This window comes from Lepidochelys kempii, chromosome 9, assembly GCF_965140265.1.
Source record: "Lepidochelys kempii isolate rLepKem1 chromosome 9, rLepKem1.hap2, whole genome shotgun sequence".
NCBI lineage: Eukaryota > Metazoa > Chordata > Testudines > Cheloniidae > Lepidochelys > Lepidochelys kempii.
In genome coordinates, this window is record NC_133264.1 from 72,141,427 (window position 1) to 72,153,391 (window position 11,965).

At 38.5% G+C, this 11,965-nt stretch overlaps 1 long non-coding RNA gene across 1 annotated transcript; it reads left to right on the top strand.

Annotated features, from left to right (window-relative positions):
- Positions 1-728: 728 nt before the first annotated feature.
- LOC140917631 (uncharacterized) lies at positions 729-9,996 on the top strand. Its single transcript, XR_012160928.1, has 3 exons — positions 729-1,012; positions 7,678-7,906; positions 9,258-9,996. It is a non-coding gene; the product is annotated as an uncharacterized lncRNA (long non-coding RNA).
- The last annotated feature ends 1,969 nt before the right edge of the window (positions 9,997-11,965 follow it).

Sequence of the window (11,965 nt, forward strand, 5' to 3'; positions counted from 1 at the left end):
GTTAAGTACCTTGCTGAACTGGGGTCTAAGTAAATTAAACACATACAATGCTGTAATAGCATAAAAAGACTACTCTTTAACTGACATAAAAGTTGACATGTTGTAGCTGTGTCAGTCCCAGGATAGAAGAGCTCTGTGTAGCTTGAAAGCTTGTCTCTCTCACTAACAGAAGTTGGTCCAATAAAAGATATTAATGTGACATTACACAGGGTATCTGGACTGTTGAATAGCTGTGTTCCCTCAGTCTTTCAACTGGGGTGTTGTTTACACTGCTTCACTGTGAAAGCAACCACTCCTGGTCTACTTACACATGGTCTCTAGCATGTAAATTACTCCCAGCTATTTTGTATGAGTGCTATAGCCAGCCACTCCTGTATTACACTGCAGAGCAACATCGGCAAATCCCTAGCCCCAGATTTGTCCACAGAAATTTGTGCTTTGTACTGTCCAACACAGTGGACAACACAAGTCCATCATTTTATGAATAGAAAATGACCTACATAAAGCCTGTTATCTCAAATGGAATTTCTCAAACATTTCAATCCAAACACGCTGGTTTAGATAAAACAATAAAAACAATTTTTAACTGCATAAATAAAGATTTTAAGTGATTAAAAATAATGAGGCACAAGACTCAGATTGGTTACAAAGAAATATAAGGTAAAAACACGCTAATATCTAACTTAAGAAGCAAAATGAACTCAAAGCAAAAAGGTTTCTTTCACCACATACTTTAGCAGTCTTGCTGGATGCCTTTCAGCCAGGACCCCTCTCCCAGTCCAGTGTTATTTCCCTGGTCCTTCAGGTGATGTTGATGTCATGAGCAGAGAGAAAGGGAGGAGTAACTTGGGGTATCTGTTTCTTACTCTTATATTTTTCCTTTTCTTCAAGAATGATCTCCAGCAGGATTCAGGTGGCGGACAGTATGTGGGGACGGGAACTTCCAGCTGTTCCTTTGCCAAGATTTCTCGCTCACACCCCTTTGCCTGCCAAAGCACGGCTGCTTAAGAAGGTGATAGTTCATTTGATTTTCTTGACACCTGCCTGCCTTTTATCTTCGAGGAATCAGTTTGTGCCTGCTTTTCTAAACTTGGAATATGTCTCAGTAACGTTGCACAGTAGAATCTTACAACTTTACATACAGTATTGCCATACATATTTTACCAGGTTTGTAGTGATCAGCAATTTGAGTTTTCAAATGATACCTCACATAGCATACATTGTACAAAGTGTATCACAGTCTTGTAAAAGGGGAGAACATAAGAATACAGACTGTCACAATTACCTCTTCCGCCTTGTGTCTCTAAGTTGACAGGTGAAATATTCTTAAAAGTAGAAGAAAAAAAATTACCACTACACTATTGGATTTGTCAAGTTCCAAAGGTTATCAGACTCATCACATTGTTAGGGAAATAGGTAAACCAAACTGAACAGTAAAGGTCACTATTGTATTTTTCTTATTAATTAAGTGCTTAGGGCATGATTGTGAATCTATAATATGAAAATAAATGCAGTTTTTGATATGTTCATTATGTGCTCACCAAATATACAGTTCAACAAAATCAAATATTTTATTCAGGGACAGGGAGGATTTCTTGTACAGCTTACTTTAGAATTTAAAGTTTATTAAAGTTGATGATAAGATTACTTTTTAAATTGGTCACTATGGCCTTTCTATATTTTACCATCAACTGATTTTTGCTGTTGGATGTTTCTGCTGAATTGGATGATTATAATTAGAAAATGAAAAATAAGAATTAAATTTCACATAATTTCAGATTTTTTTCCAGATTTTTAGACCTAAAATAAGAATGTTTGTAATTTAATAAAAACGTTAATTGGGCTCCTAATTTTGATTATACGGAAATTGTCATGTTTATGATTATTGTTTCATTTTCTCTCTCCAATGCTTTTTAGGAATCATTTATCACTAACATTTTGAATAATTTTAGAGAAGCTGATGCACCCATTTGAGACCTGGTCCAGAGCTGGTTCTGAATTTCACAAAAGAAGGTCTGGAGGGAGGAGTGTTTGGGGCTGGTGTTTCATTCTGGGTCAGTCTATCCCTATAAACTTTAGATCTATTTTGGGTACTATACATTCATATAGACAGATTTCTTTGTAGCTATTACGTGATAAAGTGCTGCAGAACTGATTTTGCTGTTTTCTATTTTGTATTTCTTTTATTGACAGAGACATTTCACAGGTGGTTGATGTAGGTCATTAGATTTTTCTGAACTCTCTCCTGCTCTTCCTCTGAGATACAAAATTTACTTGAAAATTCCCTTCCATTGGCATTGTGCAGCTGTCTGACTCCCCATCCCAAATAATTATACCTATAAATACCATCATTGGCCCATTTTTCTCAGCAAGAGGAAACAATTAAGTTTGTAGAACCTCCCTCCTCCCCCATCTTTCTTTTAGCTATTTTCTCCCCTTTCCCTCCCACACTCCCCAGTCTCTAAGGCATACGCCTAATTCTTCGAATGGCCTGTGAAGCTACCCTATGTATCTGACAGTATAGCACCTTCCATACTACGGGGAACATGAAGTACTTTAGCATAGGACTTAGCCAGGCCACTGTCTATCTGCAATTTGTATGGGCTGATTGAAAGTTCAAGGTATGGTCTTTAATTTTTAAATCAAATATAACATTTTCAAATCAAATTTTGTCAACAGAAAAGCTAGGAAGCAGCAATTTTAAGAGCCCCATGGTGATCTAGAAAGCTCATCCTAGTCCCTTTCCTTCTACCTATTGGTTTTTAATAGAAAAAGAAATTGTTGCACTGGATATAAATGCATGAATGATTAAATGTTTCGCTAATTACTCTAAATGAACAATTTTAAAATAGATTAGTTGGCATCTAAGTCCCCAGTTTTATCTTTTAAACAAACAAATGATTTAGCAATCAGTGTCTTGAATATAATTAAATTTTTCTTTTAAAATGCTCTGTGTCATAATGTAATATTTCAAGTAAAAATTAGGATAAAACATGTTATGCTTCTGATTAACTAAATTACAGTAATTTAAAAATAAATCAGGCAAATCTGAATAATTTATTACACAGAGAAATTTCTGGAATATGTTAGTTGGGAAAATACAGATTACAAAGACAGACAAAATTATATAAGTAGATATGGGGTGAAAAGTTGATTTTTTATTTTAGATTGCAAAGTACCATTTTTATATTTAAGGTAAACACAAGCTGAGTGTCTTGTAAATCAATTTAATAGAGTAAATATCCACTCTCCCATTGAGTGAAGATAACATTTCTTTATTATTTGATGATAAAATTCACTATCTTACCAGGGTCTGCAAATGCTGCCTCATAGTAGCACCAGAGATTTGCAAATTACACCCAAAGGCAACTCTCCTTAAGTTCTATAATTTGTAGTTGGTGTTTAATGTATGTATATCTGTTTTGTATAAAGTAATGTATACCTGTTTTAACATTATTGATGGCAAATATGCTTACTTTCAGTAAGTAGGAGTGACGCAAATAATGAATATCAAAAGTGGAATATTCAGCGTAAGATTTTTGTTGAATAAAATTGCACTGTATATTTCCAGAGTACAGCGCCAACCAAAACAATAATTTGAAGTGGATTAGTGAGGGAAAACAGCAATAGGAAGGATTTGATCAAATTAATCTCCAGATAAACCATTAAATGTAAGGGTTCTATTCTCCTGCAGATGCACAAAGGATTTAGATAGAGAAGTTAAAGTAACATTAGTGGGTATTATAACACATCTACTTATGCGTAAGGAATATGGACTCGATGCTATAAGGTGGTGAGCACTCTCTGGGTTGTTGAAGTAACCATACCTCTCAGTGGGTACTTAGGGTGTTCAGCATGTCTGTGGAAGAGTTTGGTGCCTTGTAGGCCAGATTCCTAGAACACTTTTTGTAGGTTACTGTAGAATACTCTGAGGCAGATTTTCAAAACCCAAGCCCTGTGCACCTAAAATTATTTGGTGAATGTTTCATGCCAACAAATTTATTGTTTTTGTATTTATAGTGGTAGTGGTACTGGAACTGGGAATGCTGGGGGTGCTACTGCACCCCCTAGCTTTAAGAATAATAACAAACACCAAATACACTGTTTCCATCAGCAGCACCTGCACTATAAAAATTATTCCAGAACCCCTGTGTATTTACAGTTGATTATGAACTATATTCACTGCTTGTATCCATCTGCTTTAAGTGCAAGGTGTATTGTTTTGACCTTGCCTTCTCTAGCATAAATACATAGTGTGATACAGGAGGGTCAGGGAGCAGTGGGAGAATTCTAGATATATAAGCTCAAGGCTAATTAAGGCATGGTTCCCTGTAGACTCGGGAAGGTGGCTGCAGGTTAATTGGAGCACCTGCAGTCAATTAAGGCCCTGCTAGGAACCTAATAAAACCCCCCTGTCAGGCAGACAGGGAAGGAGGAGGAAGGAGAAAGGGCTGGAGCTTGGAGGGGTGTTGAGAGATTTGGAAGACCTGAGAATTGGAGTAAGGGAGACCCTGCCCAGCAGGACAGGGAGACTCCCTTACCCCCAGCATCTAAGGACTGAGGGTAACCCCACCTAAGGGGGACGAGGGTAAGAAAACCACAGAGGTTGAGAGAGGCTGGGACTCAGAGCGAGGAGCAAACCCAGACCCCTCCCCCGCTTCCCTCCTCTACCACCTTTCCATTCTAGTAGTGGGGCCCTCGGCACTTTAGCTCCCCGCCAAGAAAAGCGCAGGACCCACCAGACTAAAATCGTCCATCTTGCCACAGTAGCAACGTGTGTATTTAAAAACAAAGAATACCCTACCTGACAAGACGCTTCCACTGCACATGCTTCTTTCCCTGAGGAGAGGCTCAGAGAACAAACAGCATGTGACAGATGTGTAATCATGCTGCTTAATGTACTATTGAAAGCCGCTCAGCTACTGTGAGGATGAGCATGGCATAAGAACATATATAGACTATAATAGGACTTGTGTTTACTATTACAACTGTGTATTTGGTCAATTTACTCTCACAAAATTGTCATTATTGGGTAATTGGTGAATTTGCCACAGCAGTGATCCTAAAATACTTCTATATAAAATGTTCTCATCAAGTGATACTGAATGTAACAACTTAGGTAAGTAAAGCCTCTATTCAGGAAGGTACTTAAGTACATGCCTCACTTTAAATATGTGTCTAGTACTCAGGTGCTTAAAGTTATGCATGTGGCTGAACTACCTTCCTGAATTTGGGCAAAAGGGCTTGATTCTCTCCCATCAAAGTCTGTGGTTCATAGGTTATGAGCCCAGAAGGGATGATAGTTTGATTTCCTGCACAACAAAGACAATAAGACGTCCCTGATTTAATTCCTGTTTGAACTACAGTATATCTTATAGAAAAACATCCTGTTTTGATTTAAAAATTTTCAGTGATGGAAGAGTACCACATCTCTTAGTAAATTGTTCTAATGGTTAATTGTCCTAACTGTAAAAAATGTATGCCTCATTTTGAGTTTGAATTTGTCTTGCTTCATCTTCCAGCTTGTTGTACATTCTTTTAGTACATGGAAGAGCCTTGCTCTATTATCAAATTTTCTGTTTCCTATGAAGTTGTTAAAATTCACCTTCACTACAATGGTGCAGTGTCAAACTTTTAACATTTAGTTACTGCAAAAGACCTATATTCTAACCTTGTTTTTGTGTTAATCTCCCATTGTCATCGGTAGGCAATTCCTGTGGATTTAGGGTAGCGTATGGTCTGACTTTGTAGCCCCCTGCAATCAGGTCACAATTGACCAGATTACATTGTTTTCTCCACAGAATGAGTTGGACAGCTTTGCTCTGTTGTTGTTTGTTTATTTATTTGTTTTTATTTTTAATTATTATTATTTATTTATTTTAACCCCAGACTACTCCAGTGAGTCAATTTATGCTACCTCCATTTCTAAGAGAGTGAGAAGAACGAACGGGTTTGTGATGAAAAAAGTGGTTTTGTCAAAATAACATTTATGTATGAATTTCAGTGTTTTTCCCCTGTAATATTAGAAACGAAGCCACCAGAAAAGTCCCATTTTGAAAGCTTATCTGTACCCAAGGTATATGCTCTAAAGTAAACCCCCACACTTAATTTTCCTCCATACCTAAAGGCATCTTAAGTTGGTGAGTACACTTGGCTTTGTTTGTGTGGTTTATGATGTCCTGGGCATTTTACTGTGTTTAGATTGTTGAGAACATATAGTAGTAGATAATATCAATTTCTAAGACTCTAATCTAAAGTTTTCACTTTGTCTTACTGGAAAAGTTTACATGTGTTTTTGCAATTTGATTAATTTTTTTTTAGTATGGAAGGGTTACTAAAGACCCCAGAATTAGACAAATTTTAGTAACCACCATAAAAACCTAGCTTTCACCTACTTAAGATGCTTCAACATATTTCTCTGTACTTGGTCTATACTTTAGACTAGTATACTACGATTTACCACTTTTTCTAACTTTCACATTAACATTACTCTAAATGTTAATTGTCAATTTACATTTTTCTTTTTCTTCTGTCGACAGATTGTTCTGAGTTCCATTATAGACATTTTATTTTAAGGACAGTTATTAATAGCTGATGGTAATTATGACTAAAGTTTCAGACTCTTGTAGCCTGAAGTCTGTAGCCAGTGCAACAATTACCGGTACATTGTCAGTTTCCAATACAATTACTTAGAAACATTGCATTAACAAAGGCATCTGTCAAGATCTAATGGACAAAGATATGCTTTAACATTATTCAACTTTCATTAAAATAGTTAGAACTGCAGGCCTCAAGTTTTTCAGCTTTGTATAGCTTCTAGATGGTGTGTCCAGGAGGCTTGATCATTCTTAGTTATCGCTTTTAAAGGGTATTGTCTCAGGTTCTCCTCTGCTTTGTAGCTCTCCTTAGAATCCCTTTGGTTAATCAAAATAGGGCACTTTTTCATCTTGGCAGTCCAATAGTTAGATTAGATCACCTTCATATAAATGAAGAACCTTCCTTTCCAGTGTAGGCCTGGAAAGTCTTGCAAGGTCATCAACTTTAAAAGCATTCTATATTGCCAGTACTTGTTCTTCTCAGCATTTCCCCCAAAAAGTAAAACCAGAGAATCACTCAGCAACTCCACAAATATTTTGAGACAGACAGCCTGGAGAAGATAAACTGGGTTTCTTTTGGTCATAAGATCCATAGTGTTGCAAAAAGCTAATTTTAACACTGAAAGGATATCTGAAAAATTAGTTCGGTTCCAATTTTTGTTAGTTTATTATTATTATATTTGATTTTTTAAATTAACCAACTGATCCTTTATTCTACAGGCAGAAGTTGCTCCCTTATATTTTGATGGTGTTAGCACTTTACTTTAAAATCCCCTTAAAAGTTAATGTGGATAAAAAATTTATTTTGATAGTTAAAATCTAAAGCCTTTTGTGACAGATATGATGATTTCCTGCAATATCCTTGAAAACCTTATTGTATTAAGTTTATATATTATTGTGGGCTAGGACTGTGGGTAATCTGCCTATGGGGAGATGTGATGTGAGGCCTGGAAGATATGATGTGAGGACTATATTGAAAATGTGCAAGACAAGAATGGACGTTTAGGATAGTAAGTGTGAAGTAGATTTCCTGGGTTATACCTTGGGAGAGTTTAATACAAATTTCCTACCTTGGTTCCAGTTATGCAGACCCAGCCTGTTGAAGCTGCACTTCAAGAAGCATGTAATTGTCTGCTGGAGATCAAAGGCCCTAGCTGTATGAAGAAATGGCGGAACTGCTGAGCTGGGGTTCTGGTCTGGAATCTTAATCTGAGATAGATATGAACTTGTAACCATGGGGAAAACACAGTTATGGATTCTGAAGGACTGACACCTATCAGAGTCTGAGATTGGGATTGGGACGACCTCTGGTAAGCTTTTTAGTAAGAGTATAGGCTCTTTTATTGTTTTCAATATATTTTTGCTTTCACTTTAACAATAAATGTGCTTGCATAGAAAGAGATGTGTGGTAACTTATAACTGCCAGCAATTCACTGGGCATAGACTCTGGGGAGAAAGCAAACCACAGACACTAACCATTTAGGCAGTCTAGCTTGTTGGTGATATCATGCTATAGGCAAGGAAACTGGGCAGCCTTAAAGAATTCCTGGTCAGGAGGGAGTGAGATGTGGGTCTCTGTCTAAAAGAGGTGACAGCTAGGAGCCAGAAAACTTTAAGTGGGTGTCCTTGAGGGAGAGGGGAAATAAAGGTGCAATTATCCTGAAACCGTGACAGCTTGTGCTCTTAAGAAACTACAGTTTTAGGCTTAATTTTGAGACGGGGCTTAATTTTCACCTACCTGTGCCCACAGTCCCTACAAGTTAGCATTTTGACATGAAAGATAATTGCACACACAATTAATTGCCTATTTGTATGAACAATTACCCAGCCCTTGTGCGCAAAAACAGATTTTTCCTGTCACTTTTGCAAGGAGACCCAATGAGTAGGTCTGGAGAAACCTGGCCCTACATTTCTCCTGCTTACTTGAGTTTTATTCTTTGTGTTTTTATATACAGTAAATTGCATCTCTGGGGGTTTTTAGTCCAGTAATCTATGCTGTGATTAAAAAAAAAAATACGTATCACCTCTATGCCTGAAGTCTTTTGACAAAAAAAGCTTCTTAAGTACTAGTATTTTCTGTCTCTCTCACTAAGCTATGGTACTGTGGCATCTAAATGTCTGAATAACTTTATCACATTTTTAATCCAAAAGACCTTGCTTCTGTGTGACAGCTCTTTTCTTTTCTTTATGCGAATTAGGGATACTCCTCAAAAGGTTTTTCATCTGACACCTGACCTTTTTGATATGTCGGTCTCCAATGTACATGCCTGTTTCCACAGCATAACTATTTCAGAATTCTTACATGAAATATGCAACTGTGTTATTCCCTTAAAAGGACAGGATTTTTGTGCTTTTTTTTTCCTTGTTGTCATTTGTCATAGGGCGGATGGCCTTTCTGATTCAGAATAGGTTCACTCCCCTGTGCCAGAGAAGGCATTCTTAGTTGAGATGGTTGGGTGGGTGGGGCTGAACCTGGGCTATAAAGGGTCAGAGGGAGTTCAGTGAGGGCCAAGCTAGAAGGTCTCCTGCAGCTTGAGGGAGAGAAGGTCTCAAACAAAGGTGCTGGGGCTGAGGAAGAAGATGCAGCTGAGACAGTTCCTCAGGGAGAAGGGGCTGTGCCAGTTTAAGGTTGAGTGGAAGATTTGTTTTGTATTTGCTTAGGAACTTCGTAAATAAAGAAACCAGACCCGAAGAAGGGTTGTAATTGAATGAGAGAGGCTGTGTAAGGTTTGTTTAAGAAGCACCGAAGAAGGAGAAGGAGGACACTGGAGAGGCACCCTGGCCACAAGGAAGTGCCAGTTACTGAATTACATCGTTTTACATTTGTAAGTGACAGCCTAGTAATACACACCTTGTTGATAAGTATTGCAATATCTTACAGAGGTTTCATAACATATGGGATGCTTCTTACTGAACAGAGGCATTTCACAAGCCACCTTCTTACCTGAGCTATACTTCACTGGAAAAAAAAACTAGATTGTGACATGCCTTTCACTTCAAGGAGAGACAGGTCATAAAATCATACAGAGTTTCACATTTTTGAAATTTATTTCTCTTCTCTATTGTCATCTCATATATGGTGTTTTGAAAGAATTAGAAGTAAGACTATATCTAAATTATGCTAATATAACTCCCTCTGAATTATATTTGTTTCTTATTAATTTGTATTGCATCAGTCAGATTTTTTAAAAATTACCTCACTATGAAAGGGTGTGATCCATTCATTTGTTGTTGAACAGACATATACTCATCTGTGAAGTGTCACACAACCATATAATCTTCCTGAGTGATGGATTTTACATTTAGATCTCAGAGTTCATGGAAAGATATGGAAAATCACAAATATGCAGCTCCCTATTGCCTTTCCGTATGAAGAGGCTCCACTGTGTTTTGTATTCCAGCAAACAATAAAACATGTCGCGCTCATGAAATGTGACAGTGCCTGTTGTTTGTGATGGGAGTATGCGAGTACCTGAAACGTAGGGGTGAAACCTCCAAATTTCTGGGATTCTATACCGTCCTGGAAACATTATGCGTATGCACCTGTGCTAAATGAATGTGTCTTTTTGAGCACAACTGTGTCCTGACGAAGTTCCTTTTCAAATGGAGACAACATGTAGTCCCTCATTTGTATTGGTTCCACTTTTTGGAGCAACGTTCTTGCCTCTGTCAATTTGGAATCAAACTTATGCTGCAGTCTGGCCCTACAGCATTATAGGGAACTCTGCACAAAGCAATTCAAATTACTTCAATACCAAAAAGAAAAGGAGTACTTGTGGCACCTTAGAGACTAACCAATTTATTAGAGCATAAGCTTTCGTGAGCTACAGCTCACTTCATCGGATGCATATCGTGGAAACTGCCGCAGACTTTATATATACACAGAGAATATGAAACAATACCTCCTCCCACCCCACTGTCCTGCTGGTAATAGCTTATCTAAAGTGATCATCAGGTGGGCCATTTCCAGCACAAATCCAGGTTTTCTCACCCTCCACCCCCCCACACAAATTCAGTCTCCTGCTGGTGATAGCCCATCCAAAGTGACAACTCTTTACACAATGTGCATGACAATTAAGTTGGGCTATTTCCTGCACAAATCCAGGTTTTCTCACATCCCCCCCACCCCCATACACACACAAACTCACTCTCCTGCTGGTAATAGCTCATCCAAACTGACCACTCCTCAAGTTTAAATCCAAGTTAAACCAGAACATCTGGGGGGGGGTAGGAAAAAACAAGAGGAAACAGGCTACCTTGCATAACGACTTAGCCACTCCCAGTCTCTATTTAAGCCTAAATTAATAGTATCCAATTTGCAAATGAATTCCAATTCAGCAGTTTCTCGCTGGAGTCTGGATTTGAAGTTTTTTTGTTTTAAGATAGCGACCTTCATGTCTGTGATTGCGTGACCAGAGAGATTGAAGTGTTCTCCGACTGGTTTATGAATGTTATAATTCTTGACATCTGATTTGTGTCCATTTATTCTTTTACGTAGAGACTGTCCAGTTTGACCAATGTACATGACAGAGGGGCATTGCTGGCACATGATGGCATATATCACATTGGTGGATGTGCAGGTGAACAAGCCTCTGATAGTGTGGCTGATGTTATTAGGCCCTGTGATGGTGTCCCCTGAATAGATATGTGGGCACAATTGGCAACGGGCTTTGTTGCAAGGATAAGTTCCTGGGTTAGTGGTTCTGTTGTGTGGTATGTGGTTGTTGGTGAGTATTTGCTTCAGGTTGTGGGGCTGTCTGTAGGCAAGGACTGGCCTGTCTCCCAAGATTTGTGAGAGTGTTGGGTCATCCTTTAGGATAGGTTGTAGATCCTTAATAATGCGTTGGAGGGGTTTTAGTTGGGGGCTGAAGGTGACGGCTAGTGGCGTTCTGTTATTTTCTTTGTTAGGCCTGTCCTGTAGTAGGTAACTTCTGGGAACTCTTCTGGCTCTATCAATCTGATTCTTTACTTCTGCAGGTGGGTATTGTAGTTGTAAGAAAGCTTGACAGAGATCTTGTAGGTGTTTGTCTCTGTCTGAGGGGTTGGAGCAAATGCGGTTGTATCACAGAGCTTGGCTGTAGACGATGGATCGTGTGGTGTGGTCAGGGTGAAAGCTGGAGGCATGCAGGTAGGAATAGCGGTCAGTAGGTTTCCGGTATAGGGTGGTGTTTATGTGACCATTGTTTATTAGCACTGTAGTATCCAGGAAGTGGATCTCTTGTGTGGACTGGACCAGGCTGAGGTTGGTGGTGGGATGGAAATTGTTGAAATCATGGTGGAATTCCTCAAGGGCTTCTTTTCCATGGGTCCAGATGATGAAGATGTCATCAATATAGCGCAAGTAGAGTAGGGGCTTTAGGGGACGAGAG